This window comes from Octodon degus, unplaced genomic scaffold, assembly GCF_000260255.1.
Source record: "Octodon degus isolate 3935 unplaced genomic scaffold, OctDeg1.0 scaffold00264, whole genome shotgun sequence".
Lineage (NCBI taxonomy): Eukaryota > Metazoa > Chordata > Mammalia > Rodentia > Octodontidae > Octodon > Octodon degus.
Window position 1 is genome coordinate 1,317,398 of NW_004524840.1, and position 25,302 is coordinate 1,342,699.

General features: G+C 37.6%; 1 protein-coding gene across 5 annotated transcripts in view; it reads right to left on the minus strand.

The window, feature by feature from the left end:
- The window catches only part of Grik1 (glutamate ionotropic receptor kainate type subunit 1), a 453,759-nt gene that overhangs the window by 374,132 nt on the left and 54,325 nt on the right, over nucleotides 1–25,302 (minus strand). The gene's annotated exons all lie outside the window — the stretch shown is intronic.

The window sequence follows — 25,302 nt, forward strand, 5'->3', positions numbered from 1 at the left end:
AAGGGAAGAGGAATAGGAGACTGAGACAGGGGAGATGCGGGTGAGTGAAGAGAAAGACAGACAGCAAACCCCTGATGTGTGTTGAATTGCTGCTCCAAAAGTAGGCATGGAGCCTAATCCTGCAGTCATGAGCACTTCCAACAAAGCTAGTGAGTGGATGCAGAGACAGGGAAGAAATCTTTAAAAAACAGGTGCCGTGCACAGAAATGTCGTGTCTCCTTCATTTTATATGTGCTCCTACCTCTCACAAAATTTTCTCACAATGATATTGGAAAGGACAGTGGTTTGTTTCCTTTTAAGTGCTGATTTCTATGTAAGCACCAGAACAAGAAATTGAAAATGTAGCACAGTGAAAAATCAATCTATCTTAAGGAAGGAGCCTAGTTTATAGTTATGTCTTAGTTATTCTTCTCTCGTTGCTGGGACAAATACCTGACACCCAAAATGAAGGAAGAAAAGGTTTATTTTGCTCACAGTTACTGGAGGTTGCAATCCACATTCAGCTAGGTCCAAGGTAGAGCTGCACATAGCAGAGGGCAACTTTTTATGGCTAAGGTGAAGAGCAAGAGGTGCAAAGGGAGGGGAGCAGCAGCTCCAGCAGCTGGCTTCTCTTCCCACCTTACATAGGAATGCAAATTACCTGCCCCGGGGCAGGTGCAGCATCCACACCCACAATAATCAACCACAAACTCCAGGAGCCACCCCATGACTGCATGAGCCTTTGGGGGGCAACTACACACAACTAGACACAAAACGTAACAAGTTACAACCTGGATGGGACAGTAATTACCATTAGAGGAATGAAGCCTTTGTGGGAAAAAAATCCTGGAAGTTGTAAGATGTTTCTGAGTGTCTTGAATTTTGATACTTTAGACTCCTGAGTCCAATAAAGTTTCTCTACAAACATATCTTTTTACTGATCTTTATTTTGCTTTATATCTGTTTTTATGGTGCATATATTTCTGTGGTTGTATTTGCCAAAGGAATCCTGTGAGGCCATTATATTACCAAGTGGAACATAAATATGTACTAGGTTCAACCTAATGAGAAATGCCACGCAATATTCCTGATCTAATTTCTTTCCTTTATTCACTTTTCTTTCAAAAAATATATGTATCACTGAGGTATGATACTTGGATATGGCACATTAGTTTTCTTTGTAATAACAAAATTGGAAAATACTAATGGTGATGGTAGGAAAAAATGAGTTAGGGTTCAGAGAAGTTCTAAGTGGGATGACATTTCAGTAAAGACCATGTAGTACTGCAGATGTAGCCATGGTTTTACTCCACAGGAACTAGGTATTACTTGAGAAATCTTTGGGTGTGATAATAAGTTGAAAAGTTATGTAGCGTGCCATTTATGGCATTCATAAATATGTGATGCCAACAATGTGAAAAATGGGGTAGAATTATACATGGACATATAAATATCCAATGCATATTTTTCTGTCTATACGAATAATACATGGTTGTCATACAAGATCACAAAGAAAAATACAATAAAAAGTAAATAAAAGAAATATCTGTACTCAAGTTCCTTCTAAATCAGTAATCACTCATGTAAATTTCTTAAACTTCTGTCCATGTAGACTCTTCTCAAGAAATATATTTTATCCTATGATTGACTGAATTTTAACCTTACATTTCTCAATAGTGGGAACTAAACTTTTGCAAGTAAATTAGAGTTGCCAGATTTAGCAATATATTTCTGTAATACAGAACACACAGAGGCATTTGGTTATACATGGAACATACAAAATTATTCATTGTTCATCTGAAATTCAAATGCAACTGCACTTCCTGCACTTTAATTGATAATTTTATTTAAAATACATAATGATGTGCTAGCAAATGTAATAAAATATCTTCATTAGATTAGGTTACATTGATAGATCATGTTTGGTAACTATTCTCTCTATATTAAGAATATATATTTCCATATTTTATTCTGATAAGTATGCTGCACATACATGCTTCCCAAGAGAAATGCTTAGAAATGAAATTATTAGACCCAAAGGCAGGAACAAATTTTTCAATCCATATTATTAATTGCCAAATTATACTGCTTTCATCTTTCCTTGGCCAAAGTGTAATTACTTTTTACACTCTTAGCCAATTTTAAAGGTAAGCAATAGCACACTTATTTTGCAATAAATACGATGTATTTGATGTAATCATTTTGCAGAAAAATGTGCTGGTTCATCCTCTGCATTTCTTAAGACAATAACTTTCTATTTAGCTACTCAAACTTATAACTTCTCAGTATAATACCATCTATAACGTTGAATGTAACTGATTGTCATTTGGCAATTCAAGGCCTTTTCCTATTCTATTTAGCTTTTCCCTCCATCTCGTCTTGATTTCTACCAATTTCCACCTACGAATCAGAATTGGACTTGTATTATTTGATCATTCTTATGCACTGCTTGAGTGTCTCACTGACCTGTCATTGTCAGCGTCTTCGGGACCTGCCGCATTGTCGGCATTTGGTTCACCTGGCAGCCCAGCTCACCTCCTGCCACTCACTGACCTGGTTTCAGTCTCAGGCACTCACGTGCACTGCTCATGTGCCGGATTCGCCTACCCAGGAATGGCAATCTCTGCACTGGAGTGAACTGTCCTGCAGGGCCTGCCCAGGTCTCTGCCTTCCTGTGATCCCACACTCACCCTTTTTACAGAAAGCTGACCACATTACTCCACCATCTTTGTTTGTTGTTGCTGTTCAAATTTTATGTATTTGAAACAGGTTCTCACTATGTAGCTCGGACTCAGTGATCCTCCTGTTTCAACCTCCCCATCGCTGGGATTACAGGTGCGCACACTGCACCCGGCCTTGCTGGATCCTTCACCCATCTTGCCCAGTCTTTATTCCATAACTTGACTTCCTCCAATACAAGCTGGCCAAGGTCAGAGACTGAATCTTAGTCACTTGGTTCCATGGTCTAGTAAAATATCTGGAACATGGTCAGTGAACAATTTTCAGTATTGACAATAAATTCAACAGGCACAGAGTGCTTAAAATTGTAAAACACTGTGCTTAGTTCCTTGTATCTGTTTTAACTCAGTTTATGTTTTACACAGTTCCAACAAATAAAGTGGGATCATCTTCACTCACTTCGAAGGTGATGAAATGAGTCTTAGAGAGGCTCAGCAATGGAAGCATTTATACATTTACAGAATCTAAGTGGAAGAGCCAGGAGCAGGCTAAGATTTGACATTTTCATTGAACTAACATCTCACTATGTAAGTATGTATGTAAGTAGCTTGTATGTGAATAAGCATGTATATAAGTATATAACTAATTTCATCGTGTAAGTAGTGTAGGTAGAGAAAAAAGTTTGGATCCTGCCACAAAAGAGCTTTCAGAGCTACACAGGAAAGAGACATGCAGTTAGGAGTGCAATTGGTGGTCCCCATAATACACTCCACACTTTTGTAAAAAAGTGAAGAACATTCACCCAAAGATTTGAATTCTGTTACTCCGGGTTCATTCAAAATCTGCATACTGAGGCCATGGACATAGCTCAGCAGTCTAAGCGCCTGCCTGGCAAGTGCAAGCACTGGGTTCAATCCCCGTACCACATTCTTTGCCCACCCTGCCTTCAAGCTGCAGAGTGAGACCCCTGTACCAAAATCTGCATTCTGAGAGCAAGTAATCACTAGCAAAAGCCATTTTTATTATATATCTCATCCGTGATACATATGACATATGTTTACATGATAGATATATGTGATATATGTGATACACATTTCTATGCTATACAGTGGGAGGACTGAATTAAACACATTAATCATGTATTAATTCACTCCTTATTGTCAATCATGCAGCATCCCCAAGGAAAAATTAAACCAGGATAGTTACGGGCAGTCATAACAAAACAAAACAAAAAAGGACTCAGAGCCAAGATTGGAGTTAAAGAATATGGAGGGTGCTCATATCATCAAGACCACGGGTAAGTGGAGGACGTTCTGAAATGAAGATTAGGCTTAGACCTAAAACATGTCTGCAGACTTCAAATTAAATTTTTAAGTGAGTCAAAGTCACTGAGCAGAGAACTGCAAAGTTAATATCTGAACAATAAGAAATGATAGACTGAGCGTGCAATGAACTTAAGAACCATGTAGTTCAAAGTTTCCTAAATAAGACTCTTAGAAAACCTACTTTTGCGTAGATATTAAAAGGTCTCTTGTGAAATGCCTGTCCTCTGCAGAGATGAGTGGACGAGTGGAAACAAAGCATTTTAGCATTTCTCCTCTCGGGACTTCTTTGAACTATTAATGTGTCCAAGTCTCCTGTGACCTTCCAGGAAAGGGATAGAACGTCTCTATCAGAGTTCTTCAGGCTGGTGCTCCAGGATGCAAATTCCTGCTGTAACAAGGGTATAACCTGGATATATTTTCTGCATTTTCAAAAGTCTTGCTTGACTTTTCTTGTCTACAAATCAACTACATGAAATTATAAGGACTATGTTGTGTAGTGTGTGTAATGCTCTTGACTGCTGATAAAAAAAAATTCTAATGAATGTGAACTGTTTTATGATCACATTAATCTTTATAGTCTAATTTCTTCCTGATCACAAGGAACTTTATATTGTTAAGCATCTACTATGACAGTTTCTCAAAATATCCTGGAAGATATTGCTCTTGTTTGTTATTCTCTATGATAAATATTGGTGCTAGTTTTTAATTCCTTTTTTTCTTTCGTCCTTTTGAGACAAGTTTTTGCCATGCAGTTCAGGCTGGCCTTGAACTCACTTTTTAGCCTATTCTGGCCTCCAATCTGGCAATCCTTCTGCCTCAGCCTCCCAAATGCTAGAATTACAGGCTTGTGCCACCACACCTGGCATTTAACATCAACACTTTATAAACAATGGGTCTATTAATTCATGAGTACAGCTAAGAAACTTGATATATTAATGTTTCAGCTGTGATTTCCAAAATTACTGTTTATTAAGAACAGTTATAGTATGGATATTTGCATTTTTCCTACTACAGTTCACTTATCATAGTTCCCGTATCTAATGGAAATGTATATGTGTACCTGGGTGCAGAAAATCATTTGTTCTGTCAATTTATTCATCTCATTTCCTTCAAAATAATTAAGCTTTCAAGGACTAGATTTACTTTTGCCTCTACATCACTTTACCAATAGACCTTTCTAATTATAGTCTGTTTTCCCTTGACATCTAGGAGCCAGATTATTGTTTACTGCCTCTATAATTGTAAACTAGCCAAGAGGAAACCCTCCACATCCCTGAGCCATCATTTCCCCCCAGGTTTTCTAAGTAAAGGTTGTTATTCTCCTTCTTCACTTGGTAAATTACTGGCACCAGTAATTACAGCACAATTTCTAAATGTCAGAAAATTGGCATCCTACAAACCGGATACTACAAAGAAGGTTTGGTTCGGTTTTCTTTGCTGTCTCAGTGGCGCCATTTTCTATTAGCTGTCACTCCTATTAGTAGAAGCCAAGTGTTCTTACACTAAGAGCTTCTTCTGTGGCTGCTACAACCTACTGATGGACATGAAGTTTTTGTAGGTGATTTTGGCCAGGGCAGCTTCCAGAAGCAACGAGTCTCAGCTCCTCTTGTTAAATAAATCAATTATTGGAAGCCCTCATGACCCAAATAATATGCTGGCCTCTTTATATACTTGCATTAAATAACCCATAGAGTGGGTAGTATGATATCCACTCTTCAGAGCTAAACACTATGCCTCATAAATAAAAATAAAAATCCCCTGGAATTTGGAGCCCATCTAGTTCTACAGCTCACAGTCTGACCATCAAACACAGTAGTGCAACTCTTCATGTTGGAGATACCAGGCAAGGCTCACAAAGCCTTCAGGACATCTGATAGTCCCCTATGAAAAACCAGGTGCCTGTCTGCTCTCCCAGTCCTTTGGAAAGTGTAGGCTTATCCTGGCCAGGTGCTCTGTGCAGGCTCTAACTCAAGCTCCCACTATTCCATGAGATGAGGAGGAGTTCCCTCCTTCAAGGTAATTTTGTCATCAGGCTTGGGGGAAATCATGGGCTTCCTTCTCTCCTTTCTCTTCATTGTACAGTCTCAAAGGGAGATACACTTTCTGACAGCTATTAACTACTAGATCCATAAACTTTGTGTAGACTTAGAGATGTTTAGCATAAAAAATATGGTTCATGATACCTACCTAACAAGGAGGTTGGCTGCTACATAACACAGCCTACAGAAAATGCTACCTGGCAGGGACTGAGCTATCCATAACAAGTATAATCTCTTTACTTTGCCTTTTTTCTTTACAGGGAGTATGCTATTCCTCATGAATTATAGAAACATATTTGTGTCTCATTTTCTTAAGTTATATGTGCTATAATTACCTTGATTTTACAGATGCTTGATGAACTGGAATCTACTCCCTACCAGTATATATTTTTTATCAAATATTTACTTCACAAATACTATTAAAAATGCACACTTTTTTTCTACATATTTTGCTAGTTGGTATTAAAATCTTAAGACATTTATTATGCTTGGGAAAGGTTATCTGTTGGGATCACATCAAGAGTATCCCATTATTATACCTTGTGTTTGTTTTTTTCCAGAGTCTCATAAAATATCTTCTTAAAAGTTCATTTTGAATAAAGTTTAACTCCTCATATAAGTATGTTTCACATCGTAAAGTATCCGGAATATTTTTGTAAAATTCTTCCCTGTTATTTGCATACATAAACGGCATAACTAAAACTTGATAATTCTTTTAGCCTTGGAAAAATAATTGTGGTTCACCAGCTATGCATCCTCTGAGGATCACTGAACCGAGAATGTGCTCTGTGTGATAAATTACAACCTATTTAATGACTTGTAAATTAAAAAGAGTGAGCCAAGTGAATGTAAATAAAACAGCCCCAGAAACAAAGCTTTAACAACAAATAAGACATGATCAAAAGCTACAGGGCAAAAGGTGCACTTTAAACTATTTTAGAATAAAAACTTGCTAAAATAGTCTCAATGTTTATCTTTTAGAAATCTGTAACTCTGTATGCGATGACAAAGACCAATATTTATTTGCAGATTTACAATAGAAGCATTTCTGCCTTTCTCCTCTGGCCCTTGCAGTCATAAAGGACTTTATAGCTCCTTTAGTTTTTATATCTTTAAAATTTCATTGAATCTATCCAAGGAATAGAACAGAGATAGGGTCTTCTTTGTGAAGAGATTTTAATTCTTAATTAATCTCCCTTGGGCTGGGAAGATGGCTCAGTAGAATAAGCACTTCCCTGGCAAGCGCAAGGGCCTGTGTTCAGTCCCCAGTTCCAGAAAAAAAAAAAAAAAAAAGGAAAATTAATTTCCCTTAAAATTCATTACAGAGGGGGTCTTTTGAAGATTAATGAGTAAATATTTCCTCATTAATTCTTGAAATCTTGGCTAACAGGCATTAGATAAAGGAAGAAGGATTATATTACTATTGCTCACAACATGAATGCTAGAGTTTCTAGTGATTCCTTAAATAAATTTTATAGGATAAATTACAGAAACCATCAAGAATTAGATTATCAAGATTAACAGGCATTCAGTCAGTAAAGTATCTTATGTGATGTTATAAATTATAAATTAGATGTTTTCATGAGTTTGCAATATGTCATGTTGAGAATAATTGGTGACAGATATATTTCTTCTTTTATCTGGTGAATATTATTTATATGTGAACAATTTATTCTCAACATGATCATAAAGCAGGATAGGACCATCATAAAGTTTATTAAATTTTATGGCTATATCTAAACTATTTGAGAATCAAGAAATCAGACTTAAAAGAAATTTAATGTAAATTTAAAGTTCAACTGAGCACATAGCACTGTGTAGCTGTTAGCTATATGAAACATAAAAATTAGAAAATTATAATTTTTTTCAGTACTGAGATTTATCTCCATGGTATTCACACTGATACATCCCCAATCATTTTTATGTATTTATTTTTTAAAAATCTAGAGAAAGAGTATCTCTCAGTTTGGTGAGTGGCCCAGGTTGTGGTCAAATTTTATAGTTCTCCAACTTGAGCCTCAAAAGTTACCATCTTTACCCTCAATAATCACATAAAAAATCAGGTTTATTAAAACAATTTGAATACAAGACAAATGACAGCAATAACAAAAGAAGTAGGAAAGGATAATTTTGAATGCAGGTGGTGTAGGGGGAGAGTAATTCTTCCAAAGATGTGTACTGCTAAGGCCTTTCAGAGAAAATATTTGAATAAAGTTCTCAAGTATAAATAGCATTTGCATAAGAGATTGAAGGAAATAAGAATATATTTTTCTGGGAGTATGTGCAAGCACAGAGGTTAGAAAGTATGACTTAGGGAACAGGGGACAAGTACAGCGTAGGTGGATTTGAAAGTGTGCTGTTGAGGAATGACATGAGTGCTTGCTTGATGCATGGGGTGAGCAGTGGCAACAAGAGCAATCACTGCCAGCCTCAGCATGCGTGAGTGAGGAAGTGAGTCTGAGAATAAATGTGGAACAGCAGCAGCACAGTCACCTCTTGCATGCTGGGAAATAGGGCAGAAAGCCAGAGGCAGCTATGCTGTAAAGCAGATGGCAAGAGGGTGGAAGGACACACGAGCAGCACAGAAGCATTCCCGGGAGCGCCTCTCCTGGAGCAGCGTCTCTCCCGAAAGTGCATCATTCAAGAGTATGAGTCAAGATGAAAAAAAGAAAGAATAAGAAATTAAAGAAAAGAGTGAAGAGACTTCAAAGGCAGGGCAATAGGATCAGGCACTGCTGTTGAGGTCACTACTACTGCATCCACCCCTCAAATTCATGTCGGAATTGTCACATGTGATATTACGAGATGGGAGATGATTACTTTATGAGCGCAGAGCTCTCATGGAGATCATTGCCGTTATAACAAAGACCCAGTGAACTCCTTTACTCAGGCTATTAAGTGCTAGCATGGCCTTTTATAAACCAGAAAGTAGTGTGGTATCATTTGGCTCTGAACAGCCCCCCAAAGGCTCATGTGTTAACACCTTAATCCTCATGGTGGCATTATCAAATTATCAGGGTGGGTAGAACCTTTGATAGGTTGGTCTTACCGGGAGCCCCTTAGATACTCCCAGCATATTCTTGAAAGGGTATGGAGACCCTGAAGTCATCTTCTTCCTTTCTGTCTCCTGTGCTGGCAGGAGTGGTTTGGCTTCACACGCCCTCTCACTACTGTGCCACAGGGCAAACCATCATAGAGTGATGCTTTCAAAACTCTGAGCCAACGGGAATGTTCTTTCTTTATGAGTTGATTACCTGAGGCATTTGCTAAAGTGGTTGAAAGCTGAATTACACAGGGACCCTCACTAGCCACTGAGTCTACCAGCTCTTTCATCTTCACTTTTCCAGGTTTCAGATTTGTGAGAAGTAAAGTCCTCGTAATTTTATACTGCCTCATTTTAGCAGAGGAACTGAGTAGTTGAAATCAGAGCAGGAAAGAGAAGAGTTCAAGATGAATGCAAACTTCCTGATCTGAGACAGGAAAGTCAGTTTTCCAGTGCCACCAGCGCTATTAGCCAGGAAGTAACAACAAGGAATAGAAGACAGAAGTCGCAGAGATGGTATGGATACAATAGCTGAGGGGAATCTATGTGGACATTATCAAAATGTAGTGAAAACTGATGGTCTGGATTCTCTGGAGTTCAACAGAACCATTTTTATGTAGGAATCATTGCTGTAGACACAGGGCTATAACAAGGGTACCTAGAGGAAGCATAAAAAGTAAAGAGGGCTTCCACAGAGAGAGGGGGCTTCGTGAAAACAATTAAGGAAGGCATTTGCATTGCAGTATTTAACAAGTTATTTGTGGAAAATTACTTTGTGGAAAACTACCAGATAGCTGGACCTTTGTTTCAATGTATGCATCGAAGTACATCAGGCAATTTTCTGTGCAAGTACTATCCTCCTTATTTTTCTCTTAGGGGTATCTAAATACTACACTATAAAATTTTCTGGTGATGTGTATTCATCTTGAAAACTGATGTTTGGGAATACTGACCTTGGCTGTGGTTAGTTTTTCCTCAAAGTTAAGCTAGTAGAACAACTAGTTGTCATTTCAGTCTTCCAACTAGAGACAGGTCCAGAAAAACAGGAGGTAATCAAGGAGAGATTTTACTCAAAGAAGTAAATAATAAGGCCAAGCAATTTGGTAACTGTGTTCTGTTCTTTTCCTTTAGATGAAAGGTTATAAAGAACTATTCGTGCAGCCCTAGTTCTTTGAACTTCGTTTAAATAAATGTTGAAGTCAAACAGAAGATAAAGAAAAACTAGAGCAAACCATTTGAAAAGCATGTCAGCATTTAACCTCTCAATGTTTTAGAAGTGTTTGCAGATGCAATTGTTGTGATAACGAATCCCTGTAATCCTTAGGGACTTTCATATAATAGTGGATCTACAGATATTCAAACACAGTTGTAATACCCTAATTAAGCAACCTTGATTACTCAAGGTTTAGCGTATTTTAAACATAGGATGAACTACCCCTAATGTAATTAGATAAATTTCAAGTCTATATTATTGAATGTGTTATTTATAAGTGTTAAGCATTGCATGAAGGAAGTGTTTACCTTTTATCAGTTAGCCTCCATGCAAAAAACAAGAAAAGAAAGCCAACGTAATTATTAGAAAAATCTTTAAGAAGTCATTTGGTGTTACTTTGAATCAGAAAGATTTTATTTCTCTGACAAGGAAATGTAGCCAGCTTCAGATGTACATTAAGAATAATGGTCTAGCAAGATAGCAAATTTCAATTTCCTCTGATCAGAGAATCTTATTACCTTATCCTGTCTCTCCTTCCTGTTCGCATAGGAAGTTAAAGACTTTTTTGGTTTGAATTTGCTTAGCTCTACATTCTTGTAAATGGAAGGTGATGTTCTGGGGACTGGCCAAGCGCTGACTACATCTAAGAAATGCAATTCCAAAACCCCAGTTTATTTCTGGTTGCTGTTGAGTTTCCCCATTTGTCATCAAATGTGCAGATTGCAAAGAGGCATATTGTTCATGACAACTTTGCACAATGGTGGAGATCTGCAGATGGCGAGCCTTTTCATGTATGATAAATGCCTAATTTACTGCTGATTTGTGGCAGTCAGGACAATGCTGCAGGCTCCTGAGGCCCAGGCGTATCCTAATAACATAGTCAAGGGCCAGACAAGGAGCACAGTTCCAAGGATGGGCTTACGTCATGATTAAAGTGTCAATGATTACAGCAAAGCAAGCATCTTAGTCTGGTTGGTGTTGATATAAGAAAATGCCTGAGAGAAGAGGCCTGCAGAAAAATAGGTTTGTTTTGACCCACAAAGCTAGAGACTAGACCAGGCAATCTGCCACTGATGAGTACCTCTGCTGGGCCGCAACATGATGGATGGCAACACATAATGTAAGAACATAGGAGAGAAATTTCACATGGTGAGATAAGAAACAAAAGTCCCAGAGAGGCCAAGCTTAAGCTTTGATAACAACTTGCTCTTGAGGGAACCAGTCCAGTCCTGCAAGACCTCCATAAATCACTTGTGAGGGTGGACCCCCTGGATGCCTAATCATCTATTAAAAGTTGTACCATTTCTGTTTTTTTTTTTACACTGAAAGCTAAATTTCCAACACACAAGGCTTTGTGTGTTGGAATAAACTATACTGTGAGGAATAAACTGTATCTAAACAGTAGCAGAACTTAAACTGGAAGACACCATCATCTTACAATGAGAGGATAGAAGTTCAGAAAGATTTGATGATACAGCCAAGGCCTTTTGGGCAGGTTGTGCTCCTGCCACAGGTCTCTAAGCAATACCGATCTTTGAAGAGGCACCAAACAAGACTGAATTTCTGTTAAAGAGAATTCTAATTCTTGCTATCTTTTTAACCCAGCATAGATTTTGGCATGCTTTAAATGATCAATTAATATCTGTAGAATGTAAATGCATTAAAAAATTTTAAGAGATTGTGAACCAAGTTTTACTAAAAGTTCAATTCTTTATCATAATTTTGTCATAATCTGCATCAAATTAAAGTGCATTTATTTGCCTCTGAGGGATAGAGACCTTTCTACGAGTCTCCATAATGCTGCTACGTATATATTTAACTGTGCTTATTGAGGATTAATTGAAAGAAATGAAAAATGGTATTTAAATTTCATGGGGGATTCAACCAGAATTTAAGTTGAGTTGATAAAACAAAATGAGCTCTGGAGTTTGAAAATGATCTGTTTCAAAAGAAGAACTAAAGATCAAAGAGGCTGAGTGGCTTGCTCTGGACTGTAATAGCAGAGTTAAATTCTCTAATGTAATGTGTCTAGAATTTTGTTGAAAATGTTTACATAAAAAATTGTGCTTGATTCTTATGAATTCCCTCATTTCACGGGTTAGGAAGCCAAAGACAACAACAGAATATGAATCATGATCTTCTAAGTTTTGTCATTTTCACTTTGTACAGAACCTTGACTCCTTTGTCAAAAATGAGAACTCAATCCTCTTATAAGAGAATTTACAAGATATCAGTGCCTGCATATATTTATCACTTTCATTAGTCAAGTACTTTCCAACATGGTACTCAGTATTCAAAGCTATTTAATTTTTAATTCAGAAAAAACCCTGAGGGCCAGAAAAAAGCTCAGTGAGTTAAAGCTCCTGCTTAGGCAGATGCCCGGGCCAGGAGTTAGCTACCCGGGCCTGCTGTGCTGACTCTGCCCCTGGGGCACACTGAGACAGCAATTGAGACTGGTGTGGTGATGGTGCACCTATAATCCCAGAACTTGGGAGGCTGTAAACAGGAGGATCACTGCAAAGCCAATCTATGCAGTAAGACCCTGTACACCCTGTATACCCTGTCCAAATACAAATAAAAGAAAAAAAACTGCACTTTTTTTTTTTTTGTGGTACCGAAGATTGAACTCAGGACCTTGCACTTGCCAGGCAAGTGCTTATTCTACTGAGCTATCTCCCCATCCCAAAACCTGCACTCTTTAACAGGTAACATATTTTCCAGTTTTTTTCCTATGCTGTCCATGAACTTATTTTTCAACCTCATTTTCTGAGTCACATGTGAAATTTTAGGAAGGAGATATTAAAAATATTAATAGGACATAGTATTTGGTGTTATGAGATTCACTGAACAGAGTGAATAAGATTGGGATATAAATGTTTTAATGACAGGCTTCAGAGATAAGAACAGAGACAAATAAATATTAGTAACAAATAATAATAAAGAGAGAATAAATATTGGTATGCTAGGAAGAGATGAGACATTTAGATGGTTTTATTGTATAAAATATAAAATTATCTTACAGATGAGAGCGCCTTAGATAGCATGTAAAGTGTATTTGATAGGGTAGATTGACACATTTGACATGAGTTTCAATTTCTTGGTTCCATTCCTATCCTCCACATTTAAGTAACTCCACAATTGCCTAGTGATGGCCATATTATCCCTAAGTATCTTTTTTGACTATTTTAAAAACATACTGTGGCCTATTCTTAATATATTTCTCAATATTCCTGACCTGAAAACTTTCATTACCTATTCCATACTGCTTTCTATTTTCATCTTTCTTCTTTCATTGAGGAAATGGATTTCATGATGGAAATATCACATGATTGAGGAAGATGTTGAAATGAAACAGAGCCGGTAGATAAGAATTGGTCATGATGCCTCCTTGCCCATTCTGAGTTTTCATAGGGACACTAAGCTCGGGCCTACCTCTTGAGAGAAGAAACTCACACTGGCAAAGAATCCAAAGCAATTGGGGGTCTCTGCCTTGCCCACCATGCTCTTTGTAGGTAGGTCTTAGGCATACTGTTTACTCACCTCAGGAACCAGCTCTTTACGGGGCCTCCCTTTCATTCACCTTAGTTCTCTCCCTTTCATTTACTTTAGTTCCTGGTACACTTGAAGTGTCTTCTAGTCATCAGTGCCTTACAGGTTTTCAGAGGCCCAGGTAAAGTGTCACTTCTAGAGTGCCTGCTCTCATTGTCTGACCTTTCCCTCTTACCCATATGACATGACAAAGATGGCTAATGTATACTCACAGTGACATTTTGCAAACTGGAATGAAGCTGAAAGTTTCAGTTGAAATATATAAGAATCAGCTCTGCCTGTTTTAATGTCTGTCTCCCAATGTAGTCATCAAGTGTTTCACAAGTGCCTACTGTGTGCCAAATGTTTTTTTTTCCTACCACTATCACAGAGAAAATTCCCCTGTGCATAATAATAAAATTTAAACAAGCACAAACACAATAATAACATATGACAATGTGTTATGGGCAATAAGTAAGATGAAGGAAGAACAGTACAGAAAATATATTTGGTGATGCTGGGAAGAAGATAACTACAGAGTGATAAGGTAGGAGTTTTGAAAGAAATGGGATTTTTAAGGGCCAAAGATCAGCTATGTAAAGAACTATCTACAGTGGCCAGCTATGTACAAAAGCAACACTTTAGGCTGTTTGTTAGATTAAAGAGAGTCATAAATTTTATCCCACTAGGCACTCTTTCTTCTCTAACTTACTTCTCTGAATTGTTTTGACCAGTACAACACAATAGAAGACACTATCCAGATGCCTAAGGTTGGGCTATAGGAAATCTTCAGCTTCCTTTTTCATGTGTTTGAAACACATTTTCTTTGAACCTAACCTTGTTGTGAGAAGTTCAAGTCAGAATGTGTGGCCATGTGAGGACTGGGACGTCCTGGTTGATAGACTCAGGTGAGCTCAAATGATGTATAGTATCACCTGCAGTCACCTAATGAGCCATGTTAGAGAGGCAGCCTATCTGGACTGTCAGCTGGCTGCATTCCCAGAGAGCTCATGAAGAAGGAGAACCACCTCTCTGAGCCAGTACATCACAGAATCAAGACAGGGACTACATGACTTCTATTTAAGTCACTATATTTTGGGGTGGCTTAATGCTGTGATAAGAGGTCATTGGAAATAGGTGGCTAGAACAGCATGCATAAAAAACATACAAAAGAAATATTATATCATGTTCAGAGAAAAAATGAGGCTGCTTAACACAGATTTATAGTCTGTAAACATTGTCTAGCCTAGGTAAGTCGATGCTACGTAAGTGTGCATGGGAACCTGCACGAGCCTGGAAAGTTTCTTAGCATGACATTTCATTCATTCTTCAGTTCTTAACTACAGCCTATCTCCTTCTATGGCGTATTCTCTCTCTTTGCTATATACATGTAATTTTGATTTTGCTTATCTATTTTATGTTAATAATCCATGGGCTAAATTGTTGTGAATAAGTTAATTGCTTTTCATTCCAATCAGTTCTCCAGGTTCTTGATCCTCAACTTTTTCCTTCTATTCCTCTAACATAGTCCTGGGCTCAGGGGCCCAATTGCTACCACTACCAATTGAAGGACTCAAAGAATTCAACGATGTCATGCTCACACAGAAGCAATATTCAATGTATTTGGGTGTTAACTAGTTCCATTTAGGTTTTTCAGATACAGAGGATAGGAGAAAAATGCACGTGTGGATTCCGGAAATGTTTTCAGCTATCTAACTTTTAGCAGCCAATTAAATTTACCTTATAAACTTTAGATGATAAGTGACATAAGGGCTAGTGAGTCAAATAAAAACAATGGCTTCACACTTGACCTTTAGAAAGTATTCACAAGTGTATAAATGTGCAATGGTTCTACTTCATTAGGTTGCTCAGGGACACACTGACTAATGGTTGTTTCAGGAAAACGAGTCCTAAGCTAACAAGCAGGGATTTTAATAAGGGCTTCAGAAGTCTCAGAATTATCACCAAGGAAATTAGTGAACATTTTCTTACCAAGTAGGAAAAAAAAGGAATAGAACATGAAAGTTCCTTTGACCATTGAAATCCAGGTCTTTAGGCACACTTGTGATGTCCTGCAGGGTGTCCAGTTGAGAGTGCGGGCTTATAAGGAAATCATCCTGTGTGGTGCAGAATGAATCCAAAAAGGTTGGTTCATAATGATTTAAAAGGTTTATCACATTTTATCATATTTGTGTTCCCCCACCTTGTTGTAAAAAAAAATGAACAGATGTAGTTCAAAAACTCTCAGTTTAAGGTAGCTGTAGCCTGCCATGGATATCAGTGTAGCCACAGGATAATTAGAAAATATCAAAACCAAAGCTGGTAAAAAACATTCCTTTTTGTTTCAGCAACTTTCTTATGGGCCTGCAATACAAAGTGATACTGCATGAAGATGAAATTTAACCACTGATTAGATGAAATACTTATTTACTTACATTCATAATTTGATGGATACTCTTTTCATAAATGTTTAATCTTTAATAAAAATTAGAATGGATGACAAACATGGGCAAGACTTGCATCTTGTCATCAATAAGTATATGAACTAATGTACAAAGAGTGTCTGCTGTCAAGGCCTCTCTCTGTCTCGACTTCTCTCCCATAGAAGGGAAAACTACAGTTTTTAACATTAACAATAAAAATACATCCTTAAGAAAAGAATGGACTGCTGCGATAGCCTGTCATGGGTGCACAAAGCTGTCAATGGTTTGACTACCACTATTCATCTAAATTAAAAGACATATAGATAGGAAAGCCTGACTTAAAATTTTAAATCTGTGCCTCCTTTTCATTTGGTCTTCTTTATCTTTCCCACTAGAATCATTGTTGGTTTAGCAATCTTAGCTAATTCAGAGGGAGCTCAGTAGAAGACGAATGTCTGAATCCCTTAAGGGCCATTTGATGTTAATGCATTTCTTTTAGGATGCATCACATCTATACATTTAGAATGTGTCATTACCACTGTTTGCCACTGTCCTGCAAAATGCTCAATAAACAACATAATTTGATTTCAAATGACACCAAGGGCAAATGTATGCAGAACACTACTTTTGGAAACTCTAATTTTGACATAATATTAAATGAGCAGAATTTGAATTTGAACAGGAGACACTTGTGTTCCAAGGAGTCAAAATCAACATGAATGTATTTGGCTTTTATCTGATAGTATAGAAATATACTATCTCTCCTTTGCATCACCTACTCCCCTCTTTCTTTTGTTAACTTTATTGTGTGCTTTTGCACATGTTTGCCACACAGGGATGCAGCGCAGTAACTGTATGGAAAGTACAGAACTCAACCAACAGTCTTGTGTGCTCAGTCTTAGGCTGGCCCTGGCCAGCTGAGCTGCACACTTGAGTGAGGTCAGGCAGCACTCCCACATCAGGTGCTGAAGAAGGAGGAGTTGGGCAGGAAATTGCTTTCTATTGAATTGCTACTCCACAGAAGGTAGTGTAGGGCACTCCAAGCCAGCACTAAAATTATATCTTTTGTGTGTGCACAATGACGGTAAGGGTATATTCAAAGGACTAAAACATCTGTTCTTTTTGCTTCCCCTTTGCTATGTACAATGAATCTTTTCAATCCTTTTGCCTGTCTTCTCATTCCTTTTCTTTTCACAAGGTTCACAGAACTCTACACCAGATAGTCAAGTATAGTATAGGATGGATCTGTAAACATAAATTTCTGTATGAGCATATATGCTTAGAAACAGAGACAGACCTATGTTATGAGATAAATGACAACAAATTTCATTGCAAAGATAAGACTGTATATCCACACATAGGTATATTAGAACAGTTAGAGGAAGAAGAAACATCAAATGAAAGTTAAAAGGCAATGCTTTAGTAGATTATTGGGAGAGGATGATTTAAGGCAGAGCTCATTGAAATTCTTTCCCCTAACTTCTTAATTTTTTTTTTCACCAAAAGCATATGAACTTATGGTAATTGTGTGGCAGTTTTGTAAGTAATGATTGAGACTTTTTTTCTGGCTAAATAGCCAGAACTAATTAGACTCTAAATTGGACAATATCAAATCCTACATTAACTCTTCTGTGACTCTAAAAAGACTGAAGTTTATGAGTTTTCAGACCACAAAGACTGTTTCTCAGTTACTTTTCTCTCGTTGCTGGGACAAATACCCAACACAAAAAATGAAGGAATGAAAGGTTTATTTAGCTCCCAGTTACTGAAAGTTTCAGTCTATACTCAGCTGGCTCCAAGGCAGACTGGCACATGGCAGAGGGCAACAGTTCATGATGGTAAAAAACAGCAAGAGCAAAAGGCAGGAGGAGTAACAGCAACAATGGCAACAGAGAGCAAATCTATCTCTCTGTCTCTCTTATGTTACATTCAGGCTATCTGCCCCAGGCTGGGTGTAGCACTCATACCCATAATCCCAGCAGTACTCAGACCCATAATCCCAGCCTTGGATCATGAATTAATCACAAACTGTAGAATTGTGCCTCAATGAATGCATTAGGCTTTTGGGGGACAAAACAACCAAACCATAACACACTACACTGCTTCCACAATATACTTTGTTGTTTCAAGAAAACTGTAGACATTTTTCAGTTTATTTTATAGGAAGCAAAAACTACTAACTTACCTCTTGGGAAGAGTTTAGTCATTGGGAAGACCTAGCTCGGTAACCATGGTCAGTTCATGTAACTGTGACAGGTAGATGCCACTTCATTTATAATTATTTAAAACAGAGGATTAGGGGACATACTTATGAGAATCTCCCTATTATTTCTTTTTTCAGAGTTATTTCCTTTATTAAGCTTTTATTGCAGGCTAATCTTTGAAGAAACTATTACTCAATAGCTAATAATACAAATATTCCTAAATTCAAAAACAGAACTATTCAGTGACCAATTATTCACTATTTGACAACTGAGGTGCACTAATAACAGCCAGGAGTGTTTTCCCATAAAACTGTAAGCACAATGTAGCAGGTCTAGAAGGCCAGAATTCTATCCTTAGTGATGAAGCTCACCATCTGCTCACCATTATGGAAGCATGCTGGAATAAACAATTTTTCCCGACATCCTCTGAAGAACAGGTGGTCATCCTTTCACTCACATACAGGTTTTTGGTTTATAAATTGCAACCAAAATGATTCCACAGTATTGTTTTCTGTACCTTTTTCCTGAAGGCTTAAAAAAGTGTATCAATTCTCTTAAAATTGGTGCTTTTGAAAGCTGTATGAGAAAGTTAAATTCTCAAGGACAGAAATCTTATGTCCCACTACACTGATGAAAATGGTTATTATGTCTTTTTTGGCGGAACTGGGGATTGAACTCAGGCCCTTGCACTTGCCAGGGAAGCACTTACTCTACTGAGCCATCTCCCCAGCCCCGAAAATGGTTATTATTCCTAATAGTATTTAAGTGAAAATATTTTGATCATCTATGTGGTGTACCATGTTCTCTGCAAATAATGATCATTTGACTTCTTTCTCTTCAATTCATATTACTTCTCATATTTTTCTCTTGTCTGATTGCTATAGCTAATGTCTCTAGTACTGTGTTGAATAGAATAGGTAATCAGGGAAATCCTTGTCTTTTTCCTGATTTGAAAGAGAAAGCTTTCAATTTTTTCTCAATTTATGTTGATGTTGACTGTTGTTTGTCATGAATGGCTTTTATCACATTCAGGTAAGGTCATTATGTACCTATTATCTTTAGAGTTTTTATTACAAATGAGTGTTGTATTTTGTCAAAAGCTTTTGTGTATCTATTGATATGATCATGAGATTTTTGTGCTTGCTTCTGTTTATGTGCTGTGACCCGAGCCACCAGCAGTATCCTGAGAAGGGGTGATGGAAAAGTAAGAAAAGGTACAGGCATGCACTAAAAGGACAGCTGAGGTTGGGTGGGACCTGACCTCTCTGATGGAGAGGCAGTAACAACCCAGCATGACCTACATCCTTATTTATACACTGAAAGGGGGAAGTGTGTGATAAGACCCACAATACAAGGCCTCAGTGTTTTGCTGAGAACACTGAAAGTGAAACAGTCTCTCAATTCTCTGTGCTGTCATTAATAGGCAGGACACCAAGGCCAGACCTATGCTGGAGTGCCTTTAATGTGGTTGCAACAACTTGTTTACAGGGCTCTTCTCTGGAGCTCCATATTCTGGGAGATGGGCTTCTGCTAGCCCAGAATATGTGGTTGATATCTAGGAAGCCTTTTTAAATTTTTTAGCCACAAGCTGTGGGTGCTGGTGTTTTGCACTGATTAAGGCTCAAAAACAGTGAGCTGTGGCTGTCCAATGGACTCCAGGACCAAGGTGCAGTCATCACTGGTGCCCCAAGCCACGCTGCATGGCCCATTTCCAGCTGCAGCTGACACAATGCAAAGCAGTCACTTGTTTTTTCCTACCTACCTTGTCTGGGCCAAGCCCCAGGCTTAGCGGAGCTCTTTGGTTCTTGCCTTGGTTTGTACCTATTGGCCCTATTTCTGCCTACACTTGGGAGTTCTGTGAGAAGTGATGAAAAGAATAGAAAACAGCCTTTTCCCTGGCAAATGACAATTTAAAAGTCTGCAGGGTTCTAGATAGATCAGTTCTGGTCTTTTTTTTTTTTTTTACCATAGTTCTGCTCAGAGCTATTCTTCACCCTCCTCACAAGTATATAAATTTGTAGGTTTCTCTTTTGGAAACAAACACACAAATAAACAAACTCAATAAATTGAGCAAGCTGTGCTGTCATAGTAGGCATTCCTCTAACTTTAAACAAAGATCCTGAATTCTCTACTGTTTTATACCCAGTGATTACTCAGTGCACTGCATGCCTTAGTCCTGTTGCTTACATTCCAGAGTGTCTCCCCTCAGCTTTCTGAGTTTTCCCAGCAGGCCCAAGGCTAAGTACAATCTACCGCAAGCCTTGAGGTCAGTGGGGTCCTGAGAGGGTCCAATGGGAGATTGAGAAAAAAACTATAGGCATATGCTAAATGGAAAGCCAGGCCTGGGTGAGGCCTGAGCTCTCTGATGGGGCATGGTTGGCTGCTTTATTTATATACTGTAAAAAGGGAGCAAATGCCTGACAGGGCTGAAAATGTGAAGTCACAGTGTTCTGCTGAGAACACTGAAAGGAAAACATTTTTAGAGCTATCTGTGTGATAGTTAAAAATCAAAAATAAAAACAAAGCACCAACGTCAGACACCTTCTGGAATGGGTTTCCTCTGGCCCCATTAATGTTCACATGACTCTTCTCTAGAGCTCCCTGTTCTCAGAGCTGGCCCCAAATGCTCTCCTCTGGTCCCAAATGTGTGGTGGAGCTCCAGTTCTGCCACTCCACAAAATCTGTGGCATATTATATTCATCAATTTGTACATCTTGAATTAATTTAGCAACCCTGGACTGATTCCTACTTGGTCATGATGGCTGTTCCTTTTGATCACGTGTTGTGTTCTATTTGCCAATATCTTATTGAGAATTTTTGCATCCAAGATCATCAAGGAGATTGGCCTGCAGTTTTCTTTTTTGACTGGTCTCTGGTTTGGGGATTAAAGTGATGCTGGATTCCAGAAAAGAGTTTGGCAGTACTCCCCGCCTTGCCATTTCTTTGAGGAATAGTGGTGATATACTGTCCTTAAGGCTTTTGTGGAATTCAGGAGTGAATCACTCAAGTTCTGAGCTTTTTCTAGTTAGTAGGATTTTTTTCATTGTCTCAATTTTACTATTTGCTACAGGATTATTCAAACTTTTTATATCTTCTTCATTTAATTTTGATAACTTGAATGAGTCTGTAAATCTGTCCATTTCTTCAAGATTTTCTAATTTATTAGAATACATTTTTTAAGTAACTATGTTCTGAATTTCAAGTATCCATTGTGATATCAGGTTTTTTTCATCTCTAATTGCATTGGTGTGATTTTTTTCTCATTTCTTTTGGTCAGTTTGGCTAAGGTTTCATATATTTGTTTTTGTTTGTTTGTTTGTTTGTTTGTTTGTTTTCAAAAACCAGCTCTTCAATTCATTGTTTCTTTAACAGAGGCTGGGGAGATGGCTCAGTAGAATAAGCATTTGCCTGGAAAGTACAAGGACCTGAGTTCAATCTCTGGTTCAAAAAAACAAAATCAATAGTATTCATGTACAGAAATAATGAATGCACAAAGAAAGAATTATGAAAAAATGCCATTCACAATATCACCAATGTCTAGAAGGTAACCTAAGTAAGGAAGCAAAAAGACCTCCGTGATGAAACTATAATCTAAGAAAGGATATTGAAGAGGACATTAGAAAATGGAAAAGTATCCCTTGTTCCTCTATAGACAGAAATAATATTGTCCAAATGGCCATAATCTTTAATTTTTCATGGTTTGTGGCTTTCTCCCTTTCTCTTTAAACTAGCTTCAAGAAGTTTATTTCATCAAATAGAAATATTAAACAATAATTTATATTTTACTGTGTTTTGTATTTTAAGTAATTTATAAAAGCCTTAAAACAATTTTCAGCAATGAAGTTGAAAGCACAGGGTAAATTGATAATACATATAAATCTTAAATACAAATATGAAAATTAATTACATGTATTAAATAACTATATTCTTTTCACAGCATTTTTGAAACACATATACAATGGAACATCTGACAAAATTTCTAGACCTCTCGATTCAGAATAGTTGTATCAACCTTAAATTCAAAATTTATGTTTCCTGTGACAATTCACTTCGTGATTTCTTTTGTCCTAATTATACATTCAATTATCATAGAAATATTTTCATATACTCTTTGTTTCTCTATTAAACTGCAGAAGATAGAAAGGGTTCTGATTTCTTTCATTGCTGTGTATACCAAGAAGCTCCAGATTGGTTGTAATTTTTTTTTCTAATTTATACTAGACTACTTTAAAAAATCATAATTCTATTTAAGTACAAAAGCAAATAATCCAATAAAGGAAATAATCCATAATGTGAATAAACTTTTTACCAACATCAACTATTCTTATCAAATACTTTTAGTGTTCTTAGAATATTCTCCATGAAATAAAAAATTTATATTTTCACTATACACTTCCTTTCCTTCTCTTGAGTTTTACTTTCTGCTGAGAATTCAAGTTTGTGAATTTTCTGCCTTGAGCTCATCGTGTATTCTCTTCAATACTTAACGAATGAAGCACCCAGCCAATAATTACTACCCCTGCCAGCAGAAATCAGGACTTTATTTCTTCATGTCTGAGTAATTGTAAGGACAGCTGCAGATCTGTGTTTCATCTTGAACAACAATGCATATTGTATGATACTAGTATAATTGAACTGTACAATAGAATGTTTTTGAAATGTCTGAAAGTACAGACTTCAGAATTTTTAATAGGTAGCAGCATTAATTTTTCCAATTTGGTCTTAGACATTAGGATCTTCAAAAGGGATAAGCAAGTTCTTATTGACAGGCACATAGTGCAATCCCCTCCCCCATAAGTATGTAATACTTTAAGACAAAACTCTTCTGTGTATTTGGTACAGGGTCTCATCATTCAGCTCAGACTCAATGATTCTCCTGCTTTCAGTCTCCCTAGTGTAGGGATTACAGGCATGCGCCACCACACCCAGTCTCCAGCTCAGCACACCAGGGGGCAGGGCTGGCATAGCATGTGGTGCCAGGGATTGAACCCAGGTCCCTGTGCTTGCCTAAGGAGGTGGTTAGTCCAATGAATTATCTTCCCAGCCCTAAGAAAAGACTTTTCTTGCACAGACTAACATGAAAAAGTTAGAGATAATCACAGCCTATTTATACGAATTTCAGAAACAACATAAAAATAACCAGTTTATCTGTCTCTCTGTGACTGACACTAATAAAAATATTCCTATATCAAAAGGCTATGTATTAATATTAGGAGACTGGAATAATTTAAATTGATCCATAGAGAGGTTATGAAAGAACTTCTTTTTTGACATTTAACTACTTAAAAGTTCCTGCCTCAATAGACTGCCTGATACATTAAATTGTTTGTCAGAATGAAACACATCAGTGTTAGCTCCTTTGGATAAGATTAGTCCTTCTTTCATTCGTCTCCATCATGTTTTTGTAAGAAAGCCAAAGAAAATGCTAAGCACTCAAATCAGTCATCAAAAGTGAAAAATCTCTAGTATGAATCACATCGTTCAGTATCATCAAGAATCTTACATATATATCATACATAAAATATTTTTATTTTGTGAGTCAAATATAGAGAAGGGAATGAGCCTTCATTCAGAGTAGGAAAGTGCCAAGTGCTTTATAAACATGCTTTTAAATTAGGATTTCATCCCATTATCGTCACCATGATAGCCTGTGAGCTTCACACAATGCTTTCTACATAGAGAAGACGGTTATGTCTAAAAATTCCATCTCCTCCCCTTTCTGTGATAAAGATTTGTTTTCAACACCATCAATAGCTGAAGCGATGCTCATCTGTAACCATCTGTTCTTATCATAAAACAGTAGATTTTGGCAGAATTTTCAGCACTGAGCTTATCAAAACAGGAGAACACCTGTTTGATCTTTACCAAGTCGGGTTCTGTGGATGATTGAGCAGGGTTGGCAGGTCACACATAGTTAAAGAAGGGTTTCATAATTTCTTTTAGAAATGAAACATAAAAAATGAATTCACCTTTCAGTTTGTTATTCATTAACTGTTAGGAAAAGATAACTACTCTTAAAACTGCAATTATTATTGAAACATTTCTGTTCAAGCTGGAAAAATACACAAATACACTTGCCCACTATAGTAGTTGATAAGTTGTGTCCACTTGGCCGGACCTGATCTGTGCAGCTCTGGGCTGCGGAGGGCCCGCCCCGGAGTGACTCAGCACAAAGTGCATCTCAAGGAGCCAAGGAAGGCTTTTCTCTGGCTGCCTGCCCCCTTCCTTGGAGAAGTCGGGGCTTCATCAAGCCGCTTTGGAGGAGCTTGATCATGGCAGAGCAGCTGTCTTCGCAGTCAGCGTGGAAGGAAGAGAGAGGCCTGATGGACGCCGCAGCTGCTGCTCCTCCTCTGCTCTTCCTTATTTTCTGCCTCCATGAACTGTTGCCTATTGCCTTGGAGCCAGCGGGGTAAGGACTGAAACCTCCGCAGACTGTGAGCTAAATAAGCCTTTCCCTCCTTCATTTTGAGTGTCAGGTATTTTGTCCCAGCAACAATGAAAAGTAGCCAAAACACCCACCCACACACTAGAAGTTGTTAGTTGTTATCGTCTATTAATATTTATTCAAACAATGGGTGTACACAATGCGTACTCAATATGTGTGTGCATAGTGAATTAATCAAACTATGCTTTATTCTCATGAATATAATTTGGACAAATATATCCATTTTACAGATGAATGATAAGGAGGCTAAAATAATTTGCAAGGCTACAACTCCGAGGGCTTCTTTCCTTTTTAGGTTTTTTTTTTTTTTTTTTTTTTTTTTTTTTTTCTGGGTCTAACTACACACTGCGAACACGTAGTGGCCCTACTGTTGCCAGCTCCCCAGCTTTGGGATTACAGGTGTGCACCACATCGGTGGCTGGCT